This window comes from Stegastes partitus, unplaced genomic scaffold (genome assembly GCF_000690725.1).
Source record: "Stegastes partitus isolate 25-593 unplaced genomic scaffold, Stegastes_partitus-1.0.2 Scaffold980, whole genome shotgun sequence".
Lineage (NCBI taxonomy): Eukaryota > Metazoa > Chordata > Actinopteri > Pomacentridae > Stegastes > Stegastes partitus.
In genome coordinates, this window is record NW_007578711.1 from 49,161 (window position 1) to 72,829 (window position 23,669).

At 42.2% G+C, this 23,669-nt stretch overlaps 1 protein-coding gene across 1 annotated transcript in view; it reads right to left on the minus strand.

Moving 5' to 3' along the window:
* Positions 1 to 21,403, minus strand: part of tmem108 (transmembrane protein 108) — a 60,892-nt gene extending 39,489 nt beyond the window's left edge. Inside the window, exon 1 of the mRNA XM_008294611.1 lies at positions 20,946 to 21,403. The gene's annotated coding sequence lies outside the window, so the exon portion shown is untranslated. The remainder of the gene's footprint in view (positions 1 to 20,945) is intronic.
* Positions 21,404 to 23,669: the final 2,266 nt, after the last annotated feature.

The window sequence follows — 23,669 nt, forward strand, 5'->3', positions numbered from 1 at the left end:
AACAGAGTGACTCAGCTGGAGAATCAGCACCTAATCAAAATGTTCAACATGAGTCAGCCCATTTTTCTTTATTTTCTCAGAGGCTGAATCACTAAATTTGTTCGGTTTTTGCACTAACATTTGAGTGGGGCATTAATATGAATTTAGTCGAGCAGAACCGGTGACTGTACTCCCACTTTTAAAAGTCACGGATTGACACTGTAAGAGAAAAGAGTCACTTTTCTCTGAATCAGGCACTCGACTTATTTTGAACTTCTGAAATTATTTCCGCACAGGAAAGTAAAGAAACTGGAAATATTCTGCATCTCAAGAGGGAGAAATATGCAGACTGATCGTCGAATGAAGAATTTAAAATATCACAAGATCAAATAGGCCGTTATTAATCCCACAGTGGGGAAATTTACAGTGTTGCAGCAGCAGGGGGACAGTGCAAATATAACACTATAGGGACTTTGGTAGAAAAACAAACAAGAAATAATAAGTAGTGTACATGTCGCACAGATTCCTTTGAATGTGGAAATTTATCATCGTATCATCATGAGGTGGTATTTATCATTCAACAATAAATCTGCAGCTAAAATGTAAATTGCACGTGCAACTTTAAAGCCTGATATTGATGCATGAGCACGCTTTGTCTTCCAGTTTTAGATTGCCTCTGTTTATTTGCCAAGCAAATGGTTAGCAGGCTCCCTGGGACATCCCATCCGATCCCATCTCAGTGTTCAATCTGTTCCCCGCTCTGATTGGAGAGGCAGAAGGTATTTTTAGCTGCACACGCTTCTCCAGAGGTTTTTTTTTTTTTTTTTTTTAAATTGAGACAAACAGACAAGCCAACACCACAACAAAATAGCATGACACAGCAGCGCCACTGCAACGCCAAGGGTGCTGTCAGCCGCCATCTATCCACACAGCCTCCCAGCGGGCATCACAGTTACCACAAGGCCTCCCCGAATGCACCTTTTATACTGAGCAGGTAAATCGTTAAAGAGAGTCAGGCACCCTTTGTTTGGGTGAGCGAGAACACAAGTGAGCACAAGGCTTAGATACAAACTTTTGGCCCAGTGACAGCAGAAGCGCTATTAGAGCACTGCAGCACAACCGCTGCAACATTAAGCTGAGGAGGACCATTTGTCAACGCGCTTCCCGCCAGAAGTCCCTTCTGTGACGCTGTTTCTGAGGAGATTCGTCCACAGCTTTAGGAGAAGCTGAACTGCCCTCACATCCAAACATCCTCTGCTACGAAAGGACACAGTTTGCATTCAAGCCTAAATGATCCATGTCACTTAGCAAAAAGTATCCTGCATGAACAAGAAAGCAATTTTAATTGCCCCGAGGGGAGAGAAATTAAAAATGTAGCAGTGCAAGATGGGAGAGGAAGGGTTGTGTTTTCTGGGCATGAGCCAAGTCCTCCTCTTGTAAAATGCAAAATAAGAAGCCGGGGGTTGCCACCACTATAAAGGGAACAATACCGTAAACAAGCTTAATCCGTTCAAATCAACATAACGTGTAGCGGGGTGGGACGGTGAGCTCATTTCACAATGCTGGAGGGTAAAGGACAAAAAAAACTATTCTGGGCATTGCATCAGGGCTGTTTGAAGTCTGAAGTGACTCAAGTGATTGACTATTATTACTAATGCTGCAGCCTTCCATAGATGTTAATGCAATGAAACAAAAGGCTGTAAACATGGGGGTTGGTAACCAGCATGGGGTCATTGTTTGAATTCATGCTCTCCGCAAACGCATGCATGACGGAAATTTCATAATCCACCCAAATCCATATGAACTCGTTTGCAGAAGTCCATGTGCAATCTACAATTTGTGACCATGTAGACGCTCCACACCCCTACCGCACATTTGCCAGAAAAACAAACGCTGGAGAGACAAAGCAAGGGGACTTTCCATCATCTACACCTTTTGAATTCATCATCAAAAGAGTTGTAATTGAAGTTTCTTCTGGCGAACTTTGGAGGTGCTTTTATATGAACCTGTTTTCCATCGAAACACAGCAGGAAGTTGCAAATGCACCAGAAATCCTGTGCTATGTCCGTCCACTGTGCTCGGTACAGCTGGGGAATAATCACATTGACACGGGGCTACAGTCCAGTCTGAAGGCTTTCTGCTATATATCCTGTAAAAAGTGCACAGTCACAGCCAGCCTTTCAGAAACATCCACCAGAGTTCAGGGTGGTTTTCTGTGTTTGATATGAGGGGCACCGCGACCGTCTGTATAGCAGACCAATGCATACCTATTGTAGTATCAATAGAACTATGTGTGCTGCAACAGTGTGCTTTCAAAGTCTGCTTTGGTCACGGAAAGCATGACTCGGTACTAAACAAGCTAACAAGACTGGAAGTAAGCAAAAATCATGAATTGTGTTTTATTGTGAAAAACTATGAAAGCTCACAAAATGCGTGAAAAGTGGAGCCTGAAGTGAGATTATTTCGTCAAACATACAGATCCCAACTTTAAAAAGGAACTTCTTTGCTCAAATACTGCCTAGTTTAACCCCTTCATGCCTATAGAAACGATTCAAATCAAAAACCTCTGGTAAGCATTGCTGAACTTTTGAAAGTCACAACCTGAAAACATTGCGAAACATATGCTGAGTTCACACCTGGTACTTGAACAAAAGTAAGGAAACTGAGGTCACCATAAAAGGACATAACTCACTTAGGAAATACTAGATCAGAACAATGCTATAATTTGGAATCTGAAGATGTAAGTGAGCAAAAATGTGACAATAGCCAGTGGAATTTACGTTTTCCTGTAGACGTATGATCTAATGATCTTACTGAGAGTATCTATGAACCACACGGGAGCCACGTCCGGAGCCGGACAGGAAACAAGGCCCTTTGTCACATTCAGGAATGTCCATTAGTTAGACACAGCAACCCAAGAATTTGCAATGCAAAGGAGGAAATACGTATTGTTGCCACCGTGTCTCGACTCTGGCAAACGCAGCTTCTACAGAACGCACACAACCCCAGAAACTCCAGGACGTTCCTGACTTGACACACACATCCCTAATTTTACCTCTTGACGCAGCCTCTTGTCTGGTGACAATGGCAGGAACGAAAGGCAGTGGAGAAGGATGTTTTTTTGGGAGGGGAGGGGGTGTATTGTACCTCGTTTCCTTGAGTGGTGCAGAGCCAGCTGGGACGGGCGAACGAGAGGAGCAACATCCGTACAGAACATCCAAGGTCCCGAGATTTCCCGCCGGGCGACGACCACGTGTCCTCAGCCCAAAGAGCAAGAGAGAGACGGAGGGAGAGACGTTGTATTGTTCTCCTCTCTCCTCCTCCTCCTCCCCCCCTCCACCCTTCCCTCCGCTGAATCCCCCACCATTAGTGAGACGGATTAACTCCAAGAGCTGCTAGTCCTGAGTGTGTCTGGCTCGCTGCGTGCTGACACACACACACACACACACACACACACAATGCGTCAATTAGGCCATCTCCAAGTGATTTAGGCTGACAGACGCACGCCGCAGAAACAAAACAAGCACAATTGGCCTGAAACTGGAGAATTTACTTATGGATGAGCCGCCCAATTCCCCAAAACAGACCAAAGGCATAATAAGCTGGTTACACTGAGACTACAGTGCATGTGTTGCAACACACACGGACACACAAAACATGTCTGGGTTGTGGGTGTGGAGTCTTCTATCAGGACATGGAGATGTTTTGTCTTCAGCCCCCCCCAAAGGAGCACACGAAGACTAAAGAAGAAGTATTTAGCTTGGAGCTGGATGCATAAAACTGGCAGCTGCAGGTGTAATGACTTAAACCTGCATTCCCTACAGCTCTGGCACTGACGTTTACCTGGAGATGACGGGAGATTTGAAGACCTGACAGGGCTGACATTTTGAAGTGAGGTCCCACTGAGGCCGGTCCAGTGGGAGTCCAGTTTCAGAGCAGGGAGATGTCGGAGGGGCAGAGTTGTGACACATCGGTTGGATTAATATCACGGAGCAGACAGCACCCCGCCGTGCAAGTGTTGTTATCGGAAAAAAGCAGCAAATTATAAAAAGGCGGAATCTGAACAATCTCGCTTGTCTTGTCGACTGGAATGCCAAAGAGCTGAGCAGACAAGCTGGTGGAGAACTCTTTGAAAGCACTAGAAAAAAATAAAATAAAATCTGCGCACTGTCCATCACTTGAACACTAATTCCATCGCTTTTAAAAAGTAAATACAAACGATTAACAGCGCAAAAGATGTTTTGGGTCTGCAAGGACACACTGTACCGAAAGCGCACAAACACGACTACAAATAGATGCAAATCCTTGAAATTAAAGTAACTTCCCCACACTTACACACAAATGAAAGATTTTCAATTAGAGCACTTTTTTTCAACTTAGATGCAAAAAAGTTAATTATTATTTTCAGTTTTGATAAAGCGGCCTATTTGATGATTTATTAATTATTAAAGACCCCCTCTGGTGAACATCAGGTTGTTTTTTACCTTGTAAACATGTCCATATGGTGTTTTTTAAATGCTGGAAGAAACATAACGAGTGAAATAATCAGCCAACACGACGGCTGAGCATTTGCACCTTGAAACTACAGTGTACGTGTAAATCGGCATTTTCATGTGAAACAAACAGAAGAAACTAATCCTGCAATCTTGTATGGTGGGAATCTCTGCAGCATCATGTTTCTTCAGAATCAGGTTTGGTACATGTATGGATCAATTACTCCAATATTACAACTTGTGCCGCATAGAGTAGTTTTGCAGTGTTTGATCAGAGTAATCGAAGATTGTAGGTGAGCTGGTGTGCTCGAGCAGTGAGTGAGTTAGGTGGGGAACTTCATAGATCTTCACTGTGTACACTCTAAAAAAAAAAACACGTCTGGGTGAAATAAAACGAAATGAACAGTTTGCATCAATCTATTCGATTTCTGGTGAAATTATGGTCAACAAACGAACTAAACTGAGTTCGGACAACTAGCTTTTTTTTCTTTAAATCAAATGTATCTATGATTATTTGATGATTGGCAGCATAAGCACAAGTAATAAATTAAGTTGCACCAGTTAGATTTGCTGCAGTAGTTTGTGGCGTTTTTGTACATTTTTTATTTAGCTTACAGGAAAGTATCCACTGCTGTTTTCATTCCTTTTCACTAGTTTGCTAAACTGAAGGGAAGAATGGCTAAATTTCACTGCTAAATATGATTAGCATTAGCTATATGCAATAGTACAACATATTCCATCAACTGTATGCATGAGTCCACTGCCATAAGACCACTGAGAATATTCCCAAAAGCATTGCTTTAGCAGAATTTACTTGAAAAAAAAAAAAAACCTGATGCTCACCTTGAAATGTCCTTTGCATCATATTTGTTCAGCCTACTTGTCCTCTAACGCACCACCATAACAATGTGAAATTGTCCAGGAGCGTTAGATAAGTAGGACAGGGGACTTGAAATCACAAACTTGCGAAAGGTGAAGAAAAATTAAGCTGTGAAACCAATTTCATTCAGTTACTACAACTTGAATTTAGTTTTAAATGAACTAACACTGAAATTTGAGTTTGAATTACACACGACATTAAGTTGATGCAATTACCAGCATTATTATGTTGAACCAACTCATCAAAATAATGTTTGCAACTAAAGGGTTTTATCTTGAAATTAAGCATTTAATTAAGTGGTGAGGATAGGTCACTTAAATTACTTTTTAGAGTAAAGAGGAAGGAGCATTTAGGTTATTTCTGAGCATGGGAGAACTTCTAAATATACTATTTTGATACATTGAGAGGAGTTTATAGAGTTTAATCTATGACCAGAGAGAGATTTTAAGATTGAAAACTCAGAAATGACTATATATATTTACAGCTATTTTCAAAAACAGTGGTGAAACTTGTTTGTTTGACTGACTAACATCACAAACTTTAAATCGTTTCACTACACAAAGACAACAGAAACTGAGAAAATCAGTAAAAGTTCCCCCGAGAATCTGGGACCAGCTGATATTTTGCATTTTACTTTAAGCTTTGTGATATTCTTAACCACAGTGGTGCTTTGAGCTACATGTTCACGTCGCAGTGCTAACAAGATCCCAACGGCAAAAAGCATGCAGTGCAAACGACGCAATAGCAAATCTAAATAGATTCATTATTGTGGCTATTTTATGATAAAAAAGTCAGTCAACCATTAATTTTAGGGATGAATTCAGCGCACTAATCCAAAAAGGAAACCCAATCCAATATTAGCACAATCACAAACCTTCATTTTCAAAGATTAAACATGTTGTCGATCATTAAAACCTCCAATTACGCACAGCCACACTAATATCTCAGTGCACAGAAATAATCCTTATGTAACTGGGTTGATAATTGCTGCTCCGCTCACAGCATCAGGCTCAGCAGCCCCGCCAACAAAACCTCCGTTTCACAACTCAGCGCCACACCAGGAGCACTGGAGCTACCACAGGATTCACGTTGAGCAACAGAGCGACGGTGCTTATTTGCACGGAGGTTTGATGTTGCATTGAGCCTGATGCAAGAGGATCAAGATCAGGGTGTAAGCTCCTTAGAGGAATGTAACTTTGGCCTTGTTCCTGTAGGTGTGAAGCAAACTCAATGTTTAAAGAGCTTGATGCACATGCAGCATAAGAGGCTTTAGCTGTGGATTACTCCCAAACATGCAACATCCATCAAATATCTCTCACAGATGCGTATCGGAGAACTAATGAAGCAATCAGTGCAACCACTCAGCACGCTAATTACCAACCGTAGCCCGGGATGCCCACCGGCAGCTTCTCAGAAGCAGCGTGTGTGCATGTGTGTTACTCTTTTAAAAATGCTTTCCAGGAGAAAAATGCACCACCAACAGACGTTTAATTACCAGAAGATGAGGAGCTTTGGTTCCCTCGTGCCATCACTCATGGCTGAATTAATGAATAGGTAAACAGCGGAGGAACAAGCCACACTCAGCATGGCTTGGATGAGATCTGCGACACCACACACACACACACACACACACATATAGGGAGTCAGCAATGTTTAATATTATGGATGAAATGGTGGTTCGACGCCACGGCAGGCTGGAGATGGAGCTCAGAAGAAGAGCTGAGCTTGTGGGTGATTTGTTTGGTGAGCGGCCGATGATTAAGCGATAAACCGCAGATGATCCACGCCCCTCAGTTCTTACATCAAACAGGTGAGAGAATGAACGACATAAAGAAAATTATTGCTCTATTTCATCAGAGAAGTGCATGAGATTATCGTAAATCACGGGTCTCCGCGATGACAAATTGGAAGAAAAACCACCAGAACAGCAGCGTTGCATCTCGGAGCAGTAAGTGGAGGGATGAGCACCATTTTTCATTTGATGCTTTAATGACATGTGCTGTCCAACGAGGATCATAAGATTTTAATTGCATAACCAGCAATACCTTTTTTTTAAAAAAGCCTTTTACTTAAAGGTCCAAAGTTTTGTTTTTCCAGTTCTAAAACATGTTTCATTTGTCAAATTAACTTATTATCGTTGAGAATGTTATTCATTTTCAGTCTTTATACTTTAATTTACCGTTTTTTAAATCGTTTTTATACATTTGGCTTTTCCCATTTAAAGCACTTTATGACTAACTATGAAAGGTGCCATATAAAAAGCATTTATTAATTTATTATTACTTCGCACAGGCATTTGGTGATCACTATCTTGAGTTTTGGAAGTCGAACATGACACCCAAGAGGGATTATTCACACAGTAGCGATTCATCAATCACCTGGTAGCCCCACCCAGAAACACACAATGCTTTGTCATCTATTTTCCTCTAAATGGGACCATAATTTACTCAAATCAATATCATGCCGTGTTGGAGGAGACTTAAAACTAGTGATTGAGACCTTAAACTCATTTTAAAAATATTTACTGAGGTAATAAATCAAGAGAGAAGTTGGGCCACTTTCTCAAACACTTCTATACAATGAGATTCTGCTTGCAGTCGCCCCCTGCTGGATGTATAAATAGCATTTATTAGTTCATTGCCATTACAGTACTGTTAATTTGGCCATCAAAATTAGTCTGACTCAGTTAGCTCCTGTTGTTATTGTTGTCATAGCACTCTTTTTAGGTTCAGAGCTTTTATTTCAATTGATTTAGCATCTAAAATGTAAAAATGAGGAGGTCACAGGAGTTCAGTTGGGAAGATTTTTTGCATTCCTGTGTTTTTATTCTAATAAATCGCACATACTTGCTTTTGGGGAATGTGAAGGTCTTTGTGAAACTATGACAGCCAATTTTCACTATTATAAAAACAAGTTGCTTAATTGACTAAAGTGTCAGCACATTTTTTTAGAAGCGTGCAGAGCGTGGCACATTCAATGAAGAGGCTACTCAGTAGTACTGCAAATAAAATGGATGCAGCATTAATGTGCTGTGTTTCTGTTGCATCAAATTTGATAGAGTGGTAGTTGAGAGGTTTCAGAACAGGTTCAGTCACACTCATTTTTACTGTCTTATCATCAAAAGGCTCTTATTTACTCTCTGATTTAAGTTTCGATTAGAGGGAATCATTTCAAAACTCTCCCAAGTGGCTCTCACCATTTCTGTTAAAGTTGGCCTGATGGTTGTTGAGCTTGTACTGACTAAACGTGTGGATGTTTCGTCAGGTGGAAATTTCAAAGAACAGCCTCGGGCTTAAGGGGGTTATTCAGCAATGAAAATAATCCTAAATTGCAGGCCTCGCCGTGTTTTGTCCAACAGCTCGCCTGCTTCCAGTAAAAACATCAACTATTGTCTTTATCGTTTGTTGAAAGAATGTTCAGCTCACTGCTAAACATAGCCGTGCACCTACACACACACAGTGAGAGCGGCATGGTGCGAAAAATAGTTTCCCAGGACACAAGTCGATGTTTTCAAGTCACTCGATTAGCGCAATTAATTCGCAAATATGATGTAAAGCAAAGAAAAGCAGCGAAATCTCTCATGTGTGGGATTCATTGCGGAGTTTAAACCACCACCAAGCACAGCCGCAGAGACACAACAACAGCAAAAAAAGAAAACTGAGCCAGACAAAATGAATGTCAACGGCATTCCAGTGGCCTGTTTACTGCTATGGTAGTTAAATGTCAGATGCTCGGCCCTGCAGGGAGACAGAGCCGGCTGGGAGAGAATTTGCAGGTGTCTCCGCTGCCTCCACTCGCTCTGCTGCTTCTCTCTCCTCGGTGATGTTGGACACGGGACAATATGGCGGCGAGAGCAGCAGGATCTGTTATTAGTGGAGGAGTGAAGAATGGAGCGAGCGCCCAGGGGGAAGGCAGAAGAGATGGCCAAACCTCACTGACATTATTTTGAGAGTTGCTGTGGTGACAATTTCTGCAGGAGATGAGTCCCGTACCACAGATGACAAAGCTGCATGGCGATCGCAATTTAAATGGGCCATTGTTGTTGTTGTTGTTGTTTCCTAGAAAGCTGCTTCCCATTGTGCAAAACATGCAAACCGGACTATGCATGTTTTATAACTTTGAATTCATTAAGTGTGAAAATGCACACTTACTGCATTTCCTCGGGCTTATTCTGATAGAATAAGCCTAACTTGTCCCATATACCCACACAAATTATACATCAAAACGTGTGGCGCGAGTGGGAATGCTGAGCTATGGCTTTTGGTTGCAATGAGTTGTAGGGTTTTTAGGAAATTCTAAAAAAAAAAATGTGTTAAAAAATCCCTAGCTCTGATTTAACTTTTTATTTTACCGTAGAAAACTTCAACTTAAAAGTCAAAAATATGTATTTACAGGTAGTCGACAGGATTCTGTGAAGTATGTGACACTTTGAAAGTAAAAGCTCACAGATGTTGAAAGGAACTGATAAGGGTTTGTGACATAATCCGACACTAAATGTAAAACCTTCTTTTATGTTGGACAGCAAGGCTGTCGGATTGTCAAGGTGGAGGTCAAGATACAAGGAGGGCTTGAGGCTTGAACGGCCACTTCTACCACGGGGAGCGCTCCGACGGGGTGGAAGTGGCCAGAACGCACAGGCAGTACTTGGCTGCTGATGCCTGTTTAGTTAGCGCTCACAGTTCTGTTTCCACCCTCTGGCTTTGGTTGGACAACTACTTTAAAAAAAAAACAAAAAAACAACTTTAAAATCGCAAGATACGCTCCACCGTTACCATCAGTGTTTATGTCTGTGTCGCTGCATGTGACGTCGTTATGTCCTCTTCTGCGGGACACTTTTGGGTCGTATGAAGTTCACACAGCAGATCACATACAAGTCACATTTAATTGGAAATGTGGACAAATTCATAAAAAAAATCGCATTTCACAAAAAAATCTGAATTGAGCATTAAGTCCTGCAGTCTGAACGTAGCCAATCTGTCGGATTGTTAAGTCAGATAATACACTGGTATCCTTATTTGTGGCATAAAATGTCACGTCAGAGTCAGAATCCAAGGCTGTCGGTATGTTAAGGCTATTTTTAATGGGTTCCGTTCGTTTTTCCTAAAAACCTGTCGGATAGCAAGGTGTTCCGATTGTTAAGTGTTGGATTATCGAGTCACGACTGTATGCTGGCTTTTCAAAATAAAAGGTACTCATATAAATTCTACCTTTTGTATAGGAACAGCAGGACACATCAACTGTCAGAAACTGAAATGACCCACTCCAAATTTCTGAAGAAATGTTCTTGTTTTATCTCTTACTCCAGACACCCATTGGTTTCTCTCTGTTTAATGGAAAATCTACTTAAGATCTATTCAATGAAACACACACACTTTGATCAAATGTCATTTCTTTCTAAATAAACCCACACAAAACAGTAATGGAGTGTGGAATTCAGCAATATCAGATATGCAAAAAGTGAATAGATGTGTTTTTTATGCATGCTGTGGAGTTATTGAAGGTGCAAACACAAAAGAAGATTGATGCCAGGTGGGTGGAAGACACAAACAAACCCCTCTTCTCATTTCTCACTTTGTGCATCCTCGATTCCTTTCCTCAGCCCGTCTCCTCACGCCCTGCTCCCTCCTACCAGAGATGCGAGCGGAGGAGGCGAAGAACAGACACGAAGCAACAGGCATTTAACAAAATCAGACATCCTTGCCTTTGAGCTGTTGTTTTAAAGCGACGCCAATTAAACATGACATGTGGCGCAGCTGCATCATCTGTCCATTGTGTTTTTTGTTATAGCCTGCTGTTTAATCTCCGTCAGTTGAGCAGAATAGTGTTTGTGACATCTTACAGAACATATTCACTTCTAAACCAGTTCACAACGGGGCATAACGTGACGAGGATGTACAGATTTTATGCATTTCTTTTTGTTAAATTTAACATGCCAAGTATAAAAGAGTTGTGACTCTAAGAAGAATCTTGCTATAGTTTTTATATAGACTTTCACTAAGGATACACCTGTCTAGTCAAGCCTCTTCTCTCGAGATGCATCTTACTAATCGAGACATCCTTCAAGGTGGCGCACTGACATCGATTTCCAGTTCACAGGCAGGAGGTCAGGCGAGACGAGGAGGCTCAAAATAGCAAAAGTAGATGAGCCTTAGGTATGCCTGGTAGAGGCTTGAGTATTGACTGTACATAAAAGATTGACTTTGCCACTTGGACATCACCTGTTGGTTTGCTGGCGACCGTTTTAAGGCCTCAAGTTTGGCATTTTGGCCATCTTAGTCTTTTGAAACCGTATATAAAAACCAAAGCGGTTGATCTAACTGAGAACCCAAGCGCTTTACAAAAGCTCATGCAAGAGCAACTTGTCAACTTTGTCGTCTATTTTACTCTAAATTACACTATAATTTATCAAATGAACATCATGCTGTGTTGAAGGAGACTTGAAACTAGCAATTAAGACCATAAGCTCATTCACAAAATGTTTAAATCATCTGACAAGTTGAGTCATTTTCTCACAGATTTCTATACAATTGAGCTTCTTTTTGCAAACAGAGGAGTCGCCCCCTACTGGTCATGAGAAAAATGCAGTTTTAAGGCACCTCTGCTTTGGTTTCACTTTTCAGACCTCCAGGCTGCATCTCTTTTTTAAAAAATACACTATTAGCATCTGGCACCCTGATGCAGTTGCACGCTTCTCCATCCTAGATAATTGTAAGGTAATAATATCATGGCATCACAAGATTTTTTAAAAACTATTTCTGGCAGTTTTTTTACACAATAGCCAATCAGCGTGCTTTTATTCTGTACTACCTCTCTTCATAGGACTTCCCTCGTCTCTTCTACACAAAAAAATACCCACAGCCCAGGGATCCACTGGCAATTATGCCAGCACATACTGGACACAATGCAGAGACAGCATTTGATTACACTGCTGACTTAAAACAGAACAACAGACGCAATCCAATCTGCACTGTATATGGAATAGATTTCTCTTTTTCTAAAAAGGAACTCTGGGATATGTATTATTAATTAGTGTTATCATTAACACAGTTGCTGTTGGTGCCAGTAATCCTCTGTGGGACCAAGTCAATGGGGACAGAAAATTTGCTAAACCAGTGATATAATCCTTTGAGTGTGTCAAGAAAACAAGAAAAATATGGAATTAGTCTAACAGCACCAGATGCTTAAACTCTCGTTACAGCGCTGAAAGGGAGCCGAAAAATAATTGCAGCTACTACAGAGTGTTTGTCCAGCACAGCGAGCCGCAGTGTGTTTACAGCACAAACAGCCTGCGCAGCGACCAGTGTGTCCAATTTATGTGCAGCTTCTGACAAACCCAAAACGTCAAGTCATCCCTTCTCCCCAAAGGACACTACTCTCTCCTCTTTGTGGGAGGGAGGAGAAGGGGGAGACTCATTCCAGCAGCTTCAGCAGCAGCAGTTTCATTTGGCTTCGGCTGCGTGTCGCCTCCAGCAGTGCATCTCAGATAATCTGGGTGTGAACGTGAATCTTGTGGATCACTGCTCCTGTCAGAGAAACATGTGGAGGTAGAAAAACGTGAAGCCAAGAGTCGGCGCGGTTGCTGTCCAGTCAGATTTTGTTGTCGCAACGTTGCTCCTTTCTGCTGCCAATCGTGTCACTCCGGCATCAGCGTGCTCCCTATGCGATAATGCCACTGTCTCCATGGTGATGTAGCCGCCACAAACCAGCATCCCTGCCAACACTACCAGCACCACACACACACACACACACACACACACCAGCCAAAATCCCACTGTGTCATTTTACTGTTTACGAAATTAATTTGCGGTTGTGACGCCTCGCTCCATCTTATTGAGTATTAATGCTGTCTCAGATTACCAGACAGCTTTCCAGCCCCCCGGGGACGCAAATCTCTTCGACTAGAGAGCGAGACAGAGCGGGAGAACGGGAGGAAAGCTTGTACTCTGCTCTCTAATTGGGGGTGACAAGTGCTGAAGGTTTCATATTTGAGGAGTTCTCCCAGAGGTGGTTAATGCAGTGATTACAATGAAATGTCAGCTCCCGTGACACCTTTGGCGAGGAAGACATCAGAGACGTCGCGTGTCTCCATTCTGCTCGGCACACTGGCTGTCATGTAGCCCGAGGTTCACCTTTTCTGTGCTTTTGTTATAAGGAGCATTTTGGCACAATGTGCAATCTGTTACACTGACAAATCCTCTTCCTTCTCCCATCTCCCGTATGTTTCCCTTTTACCTTATGTGACCTGACCGAGGACTTGGCTCTCGCCTTGCCAAGACGCGAACTACATCATCTACACCGCTCTCCAGCCCATCAATCAGACTCTCCAGCAGCCATGAAATGAGCCATATGCGGCATGAGCAGGCCACAGAAACAAAACAATGGTTTTATACACTCCAGATTTCCATTCCTGGCTCCTTTTCCTGAGCTACAACAGCTTGAACAAGGGTAGCGTAAGTCACAAAATCAAACGCCGGCCTTGGCAGGTGATTACAAATGCGCAGAGTGTGTGAACGGAGGAAGGAAGTGCTTCGATTCACAAAGCGGGAAGGGTAAAGTAAAGATGACCAAGCATTTTAAGACAAGATAGGGGAGTTGTTCCCGCTTGTCACCTCAATCCACCACAACAATTAGCTGCTGACAGTGACATAGGAGCCCAATAATGAGCTCTAGCGTGGTGGATGGGGTGGTGGAGAGGAAGATGGGGGGCGGGGGGGACTCATTCCCAAGCATATGGTTCCACTTTAATCTGGAGCCTCCATCAGATGAGTCTGGCTGACAGACGAGGTTTGATTTTAACTGATTACACGCTCAAAAGCTTCAAGCACATAAAAAATACAGAGCAAATATGGCGAGCTGTATCCACAAAGTAGAACTAACATCTACTCACATATTCCAAATGAAAGGATCTTTATGCTTTTTGGTGTTGCAAGAAGTTGAGCGCTGTCGTTACGAATAGATTGGAGAAGTTGCCAAGGAAACCAGAGACTAGAGCCTCTCTGTTTTTTTTTTAAAGAAACTTGATAGAATTGCACTTTTCTGGGTGAGAGGGTTGCAATTTGTTTCCTTGTTAGCCGGGGTCACAACCTGCCATCCATTAGAGGCTCTGAGTAATCCTCATAGGTGAACCCAGCCTCAGACCCTGTAATCATCAGGCCGACACCTGCTAGTATTGTCCCCTCCATCACATGACCCCTCCCCAGAGGCCGGGGTTTTTTTTTTGTTTTTCTTTTTTTTACTGGTGAGGACTTCTTCTCCTCCCACCGGGGCCTTCTCATAATCCTATTAGAGCCAGTCATCTGCACTGCATTGATCCCGAACTACAAACCCTCCGTGTCTCGAGGAGATCCACGGAGCAAAAACTCTCCCCATGTTTCACTTCTTTTTCTTTTTTTTCTTTTACATGTGAGTAAAACCATGATCTTCCTCCTGGACCTGCTTTTTTTTTTTTTTTTTTACAGATTTTTTCAATGTGATAAGACAGCTGGATTAAAGGGGCTCTCACAAAACAAACACTCTTCAAACAGAATGTAGTAAGATGAAAAACTGTTGCGCAACTAGTATCGGTCCGATTCAAAGGTTCTGCAAAAAAAAAAAAAAAAGAAATAGAACACTGTTTTATAAGCTGCAGGGATAAAGACTAGACTTAAGCCAAGCCTTATGACTTCCTCGTACTAAAAGGCACCAGAGATTATTTCAACCTTTGTGCAGAGCATTTAGCATATGACAAAAGCCAGTCTTTCGTTGAAGGAGCTGAAATGCATTCAGCTTTCTTTTGAAAAAAATCTCCATTATATAAGTTGCATAAGAAAACACAAACAAGACAAGTCTGCAGTGACGCTCGCTGCTCTGTGAGGCTCCACTCAGCTAAACGACACAGAACATGCAATAAAAACAGGCGTACGTTTAGCACGACTTTAATGTAGCATTGCAGCATGCTAATATTTGCTCATTAGCAATGACACAAATGAGGCTGATGGTAATATTGGGCAGTAGGGCTGCACAGTGCATCATTTCAGCAGCGACACTGCAATGTGCACATGCAAAACAGCTGCATAGCGTGAAGCAAAATGTAAAGCAAGGCAAATTAACACTTGTTTTGTTACATGACACAAAAAGAAGACTCGCTCGGTTCTCATATTCCATGACTAATTGGGAAGAGAAGTTTGTCTGACAGAGCAGGACTTTCTTTGATAGTTTTCTAACATTCAGACTTCATATGAGCACAGAAGAGAAACAATAAAAAAGAAGATCCGGTTGCAAAAAGAAACACAATGTCAGCTGTATGGAAAGATTTCAGCTACAGAAAGGATGATGTTGACCAAAAACCACCACAAAGCAACAAAACTACTTTGTTTTAACATCTAGACCAGAATCACAAAGCTCGGTATGACAACCAAAGAAAAAAAAAAGCTATTTTAGATGTCTTTGCCAGTGTTGTATCATATGAGAACGGTTCCAAATGTTTTTTTGAAAATATTTTTGGATTTTCAATGCAAATGCACTCTGCTACAAGATCAACCCAATCATTATAGAATGATTAATTCTGTACAAAAACAGTTAGCATTCTAATATCGCGCAACTCTAATTGTATGTTTTTGTTTATTTTTAGACATAAATTTAAGTACAAGTTACATAAAAAAAAGTAGACCTGTGAGTTCTAACAATTCATCCTAAAAAGAACATATATATCTACAAAATGTCATGAAAATCCATCCTGTTGTTGATGAGCCATTTCAGTACATATACAACCTCACGGCTAAAGTAAACGAAGGGTGTCGTGAAGATCATCGAGATTCATCATCTTGAAATCACCTGTACAAAAGTTTGTAACAACTCAACCAGTAGATACCAAGTGAAAACTTTGGTGGTAGTGACGGATTATAAATCAGTGCATCTCCAAAATCCTTCAGATGCATCCTCTGGGAACCATGAACGTCATCACATTCATCGCAGCTTCTCTAATACATTTTGAAATATTTCCGTCTGGTTAACCTTAGAGTCATGCTGCTATAATGTGGCTAAAAACATCAGTTGAAGATGTTCAACAGCTATCAATAAATGTTCTTCAAGAAATATACCTTAAAAGCTCCATGATTTTACAGTGGATTGATTGTGTGGAGCATCTCCGGTTTCATCTCTCACATTTTTCATTCACTATTAAAAACATACACTTGTACAGGCTTTGAACTCGCCACAGATCTGCAGAGCAAATTCCACGGGACTGTAAAATCTAAAGCAACACTCGCCTTATGTAACACCAGGTTTTTTTTTTACCAAGATGGAACTTATGGGTCCTTTTTTTTTTTTCCTGCCCCTTGGGTCCCTCTTGGCACAGAGGGTAACCATCAGTGGGCGGAGGTGCAGATCGGAGTGGCATGACTGCAGCTGAGGAATGCGAGGAATTCCCCTTGTAAACACCTCATGCTCGGACGGTCCCCGCGCTCTTATCTCGCCGTACCCATCGCCCCCCCCTTTAATCAGCATAATGGTTCGTTATTCATTAGCAACGCCCCCTTTCTTCTTCATCTATCTGCCTCTATTGTGGCCTCTGCTCGGTCTGGGCAGGTGGGTTTCGCTGCTGCTGCTGCCTTTTGTTTACCTGAGGCACCACATGGTATATTATTCACTCTGATACCCCCCAACGGGCAAACAGAGCCAGTTCTGATACCACTGTATACAGTATAATGGCTTTCAAATGTCAACACCTTGAAAGAGAGAGGGCAGCTCTGCTTGACTGGCCCGGGCTCCTTCTGCTCCTATGGGAACACTCTTCAGCTGATACGATCATAAGTGGCTGAGGAGGGGGAAACATTTATTTTTCTTCTTGGTTGAATAGAGCAGCTTTTGCTTTTGCTTTTGCCACCCCCTCCCCTGCGCCTCAGCTTAAATGAAAGTCATTTGGAAAGCAGCTGAGGGCCTTCGTTAATACTGCATGGCATTTGGAAAACACAGGAAAAAAAAAAAAAAAAACGCAGGCGCGAGTTGGCTTTCCTCCCTCCCTACTTAGGTAAAATCCTGTTTGTGGCCACTTGCTGTTTAGTCAGGCCGGAGGAAGGTTGCAAAGTCCATCCTGCGCTCCATGAGGGGGCCCGTGGGGGGGATGCATTCCACCTCACCGTGTACCGCTCGCTACCAGTCATGAGGGACGCTTACTTACAAGTACTAAAGCCCCACTCACGTTGTCGCGGCCGCATTCCCACGCAAATCTTTCTCACCAGCTTGGACGCTCCGCAGCAGGAGTCAGAAACCAGATTTTCCCTTTTCCTGCAAACTCCCTGATAAGTTTGTTTGGGAACCCTGAATGGGAGAAGCCGATACTTTCCGGGTGTTTTTCCAGAGTTTGTGTAGACTTTTTTTCCCCGACGCTGGTGATAAGGGAGCAGCTGTGGAGATTGTTGAGCCAAACCCCTCAAAAGAAAAAAGAAAAAATCTTCTAAAGTTGACAGTAGATTTCCCGTCGAATAGGAAGGTGATGAAATGACCGACAAAAACTTTGGCATTCGTCGTGTTTCACGCTTTTAAAAGAAGCGGCAGGGTTGGCCGGTGATAACCTGAGGGGGAAATCCTCTAATTGGTTTCCATGTCATTCACTCAGTCTTGGATTTATGAGGATTCATCAAGTTTTTAGAGAGCTTTAGCTTATCAGAATCACAAGTGTCACGTCCGGTGCACGCTGTGGGACAAAATTAGGTAGTGCAGCAAGCCAGGATTACTTTCATCATCATTTATTTTTAGATGAACTGACATAAAATATCAAAGAACACCTGTCACGGAAATGGAGGTCTTCACATTGCTTCCGTGGTCCAATAAACAGACCAAATATATTCAATTAAGAATGATATAAACCAGGCAAAAGATGCTAAAAAAAAAATCAGGAAAAGAAAAGAAAACCTCGATTTACTCCTCAATCAATCAGAAAAACACATCTGAGGTTTTCTTTAGATGAACTTCATCAACCACAGAGCATTGAGTACGCTCTACTAGCTCACCTTATTGGCCTAAATGCATTATAAATAAGCACATAAGGGTAGTATTAACAGAATATCAGTTCATTATAACCTGGTTACTTTATACTGAACTGATGGTCGACCAGCATCACCTGCCTATATTCATATTATTTCTAAAAACTACTGAGGAACATAACACAGACAACCCAGCTGTTGTTTTTAGATGATCTATCTTGTTAGTTGTTGAGATGTGATAAAAAAAAAAAAACACTAGTCGCAAGGTCTGCACCAGACTTTTCGGCCATCTGTTGGAGCAAAATACATGCATACAGTCGACTCTGTTACACGTGTCTATTAGTTTGGAGCCAATGCACAATAAACATTCAGTAAACATAAAATACGTTAGACCAAGCAGTCAGCATTTAGATTAGTGAGTTTAAAATTGTGAAAGCAAACTTTGTTTTTTACAGGTAGTTCGTTCCTCCTACCAGATGAATGGATTGATCCTAGAAGGCTGTTGATGCAGCACTTCTCTCCAGATGAAAGTAACACCAGCGATTGTCTGACTAATGAGAATTTGGTCAGATGAAAGCGTATTGATTAACCTGTTGATCTGGAAGACAAACTGAGCATGTTTGGTGTTTTGAGCCCTACGGATGGAAATGTAGAACTGTCTTTGGACTGAAATATCTCAACAGTTGTTTGAAAATGTTGCACTTGTGGTCCCCACAGGATGGATCCGACTGATTCTGGTGATCCGTGACGTTCTCTGTTGAGTCACCAAGAAGTTCTTTGTGGTTTCTGAGTGAAACACTTTGGTTCAAATACCTGTAAAAGCCTATTATGTTGAAATATTTGTGTAAATAAACTAAATAATAGGAGCATAATGGTGCTGTGGGCTGGACACTGGACAAGATAAATGAACAAAATGCTGAGTAACAGATCCAATGTTCAGTCGACTCCTGTTTAAGTTTTCTGTTAACTGACAAATGGGAATTTGTTATTTCATAATGGTGTTTTACAATTTTAAAGATATGCTATTATTGGCAAAAATATATATATAAAAATAAATATATATACATTTTTTAACAGATTTTCCTGGTTTTGTTACAGATAATAGCTCATAAAATCTCACATTTATGATGAAAAAAACAAGACAATGTCTAAAAATATGTGCTTTTGTAAATTGGAATTTGTTCTTAATTCAGTTTTTTTTTTCTGCAATTAAATCAGCAGAAACAGTTAAAGTACAAACAGTTGTTCTCACTATTCTAACTGCTTTGTATCATTAAAGTTTTCCAGTTTTTGTGTATTTTTGCCGGCACCATTGCTGCTTCTTTACAGTGCTGGTTATGTGATTGATTTCTTGAAGACTGACCAACAGAATATCCATTCTGAGCACTATATGTGGAATTCTGTAAACTTGATTCCACTTAAAACTGACCTCAAACTACATCAATCAAGTCACGCCAATTGAGTGCAAAGTTGCTGAATAACGGTGCTTTGAACAAGCCTCGTCACTGGACTACAAGCTGCCACAAGTCGCCTTCGTGTTCCACTCTAGTTCCACTAAATAAACGAGGACAGTCTCACATGATATTCTCGCTGGATGTACAACAGGTCCCTGAGCATCGTGCACAAAGAATAAATGTCCTCATTAGTGTTAAGTGCTTTGCTCATATGTTCTCTAATACCCATTCATGGTATCACAGCATGTCAGCTTCGCCCCGAGGAAGCTGTCAGCTACAGATGTCAATACCCCCGCTGACCCCACTCACTCCCTCCCTCCCTCTAGACCCACAGCACACATGGCACTGGAGGGATTGTCCCCCCAGAACAAAGGGAGTGGGGGGTTTCTGTGGAGAACAGGCAACCAAACATTCCTGCTACAATGGGGGGAGAGTGGCCGGCAGGTTCAATTAGTGCACACTTTAAACTGGGCTCTATAGCAGCCCAGTGTTCTTGAACAAAGCTGAAGCCCCACACTCAAATGGAGGTATTTGGTGATGCGGTTTGTTCATGCTGCTCTAACATTTTAAGAGAGTTGCTCCTATTATCTGCTTTGTTGCTGCCATGTTGCCCAAATAAACCACTGAAAGGGCACTCCGGGGCAGAGATGTTCAAGCTGCAAGATTCATGGCTGTCTTCAGAAACTTCATGTTTGCAAGAGAGGAAGAGAACTCTGCTGTAAGTGGGACAGAAAAACACTGCAAGGAATTTGTGCTCTTTCTAGGAACAAAGTGTCAAATGAACCACTTTTCAGGGATCGTGTTCAATTAACAGATTTAAGGCTGAGATCATCCAAAAAATAGAATCATTCCTCATCTTACATTGATTGAAGCTGTGATTTTCCACGCAGGACAGCTCAACTTCCACCTCTCTCATCATGCAACACACCACAGAAGCTCTGATGAAGTAGGATGTGTTGCAGTGACATGTTCTGCAGCACTGACAGCTTCGTGTTTGTCACCGCTGCTCATAATTGCCTGGAAACCCTCAGCCTGGGTTTGCAACAAATCGGATGTTCAACATAATCGATGCGCAGAGGTATTCTACGAGCGATCGATGGAGGAAAAAAAAACCCTTCAGAGGTGCAGAGTGGAGGCAGAAGCTGTCTGAAGTAGAGACACAAACTGATGGACTCACCTATTACACAAGGTGCGCCGTATCGTCGGGTACTTGGCGTATCCGAGAGAAATGCTCCCCAAAAGCCGCCGTGTCACACTTCACACCGTCCAGGCGCACATGTTGCCCGCCGAGAAATGTCAAAATCATGAGCCCCGGCTGCGGACTGCGGGCGCGGATCGTGTCTGTGTGGCTCCGCGGTGCGTCCGGGGCGCTGGACTCGATGCGCAAGGGGCGACACCCTTCTGCCGGACCTCTGGACCTGTGCGCCCACCTTTACCTCTCTCTCTTTCCCCCCCTGCTGCCGTGAACACCGGCAGCGACTGTCCGCCTCCAAGGCAGCGTGATCCGGTGATCGCTCCTTTAACGCTCGGTGCGCAATTAAGAGGCGCGCAGGACGCCGGTGCCACCCACTAAAAAAAAAGAGAGAGGAGGTTTTCGTGCTCAGTGTACGGACAGGGAATTTTAATGAGGACTGTTGCGGAGTTTCCTCCCCGATCGCGCTGAAATTCACTGTCCGGACAGGAGAGGGGGGGAAAAAAGCTTAAAGTTACCTTCTAGGAGAGGAGGGAGCGTCGCAGTGACGAAATAAAACGTCAGTGAAAGTCAACTGTTGGCCACCTGCCAGTCAGCAAAGTGGGACATTATCCCATTTCATAGGACACCTGTTGATTGGACACCATTCAGGCATCTTTACTCGGTGGACAGAGCGACCAAAACCAGCGGCGCAGTGAGAATCAGCACTAATAGGAAACCTCTCCAGGTGGTCTGGTGTTGGTGGAGCCTGCAGCTGCGGGAACAGGGGGCTGCAGGACTTTTTATGACAGAAAAACTGACAGGACACGAAATATTTAAGTGAAATTGTTGGTTAATTAAATCCCCAAATGTGATTTCCCGTTGTACATATTTGTAGGATAGCATTACATCTTGGCCGCTACAGAAGACAAATCAAGATCTGTTAAGATGATTTTAGCTCCAAAATCTTAAGTTAAGCATTCAACCACTGACATACGGACATGAGTCCTTAAGTCTCTCCCATTATCTCTGATCTGTGGTCCATTTCAAGGCAAGCTCATTCCTGCTTCCATAGCATCTGGGTTATGTTTCAGGAATCTGTAGTAAGTCCTGGTGGAGCTGCAGGATTTATCATTTCATCAAACACCATAGGACACAAAATATTGAAGTGAAATCATTGGTCAGTTAATTGCAAGTCCCAACATTTGAGCTCTTATTTTCTAGAATTAAAGGGTAGCATCATTTTTCTTCACTTTCTGGCTCTTGAGCAGCCAAAACAAGTACATTTCAGATGATTTGAGCTCCAGAAATCTTATATGTTGGACAGCTACTGATTCATGAATATAGGTCCTGAAATGTTTCCCATCGTTGCTGATGGTGTGGCCAGTTTCAAGGCATGCTTACTCCTGCTTCCCATTGCAACTGGGGCATATTTTAGGACAGGTAAAGAGTATAAGAAACACATTTGGAGTTTATCTGGTCCAGGTGGAGGCCAGAGCTGTAGAAACAGGACGATGTAGGACAAGTTTTTACAGACAGGCTTAGGACACTGAATACTTAGATAAATGGTGAGCCAATTAATTGAAAATCCCAAGATGTATTTATTATTTGTATTTTTCTAGAATTACATTCGTTCATTAATTAGGCCAGTTATCCTTCTGGCTCTTGAGCAGACAAAATAAGTACATTTTAGATGATTTGGGCTTCAAAAATGGTGCATGTTGGACATACAACCACTGATAGATAAATGTAAGTCCTGCAATGTCTCCCATCATCGCTGATGGGAAGAGTGCAGGAGTTTTCATCGATTAGCTTTTAGAAAAAGGCATAGAACTCATGTATTCAAGTGAAACAGTTAGTTGATTAATTGCAAATGACAAAATTTGATTCTTTATTTTTTAGAACTGTACATTATAATTCTATTTTTGGCTCCTGAGAGGACGAATTAAGATCATTTCAGATGATTTGGGCTTAAAAAACTTATGGACTTACAATCTCTCATACATGAATATGAAACTAAGAAATAAGTCCTGAAATGGGCCATTTCAAGCCATGTTTAATCGCTGCTCACCATGACATCTGGATGATATTTTAGGAAGGTTGAAGTAGGTGAAACAAGGCGATGCCTGCATTTAGACAATTAACAATAAAACTGGCTGCAAGGTCGCGCAGTTGGTAGCATTGTTGCCTCGCAGCAAGAAGGTTGCCGGTTTGCATCCTGAGCATGTTCTCCCCTTGCAGTGTGGGTTCTCTCCAGGTTCTCCGGTTTCCTCCCACACAGTCCAAAAACTTGTTGAGGTTAATTGGTGATTCTAAATTGTCCGTAGATGTGAATGTGAGTGTGCTTGGTTGTCTGTCTCTAAGTGTAGCCCAGTGATAGACTGGTGACCTGTCCAGGGTGTCCCCTGCCTTCACCCTAAGTCAGCTGGGATAGACTCCAGCCCCCCTGCTACCCTGGTGAGGATTACGCAGTGTATAGATGATGGATGGACAATAAAACTGCAACACTACATATACTACACATCATATCCCTCCTTGATGAAGCTCTTTATCCAGGTTTAAGACTTTCATGTTTGTTACAGCTCAGTGGTTCTCAAAAGAAGACTTCAAATGTTGTTTTTCCAAGTGAAATATTGCAGTTTTTCATCCTTGAGCCTTGAAATATATTCAAATGCAACAATCTGCAAATTACAGATGGAACTGACAACTCAGTTACATAAGCAATGAGCA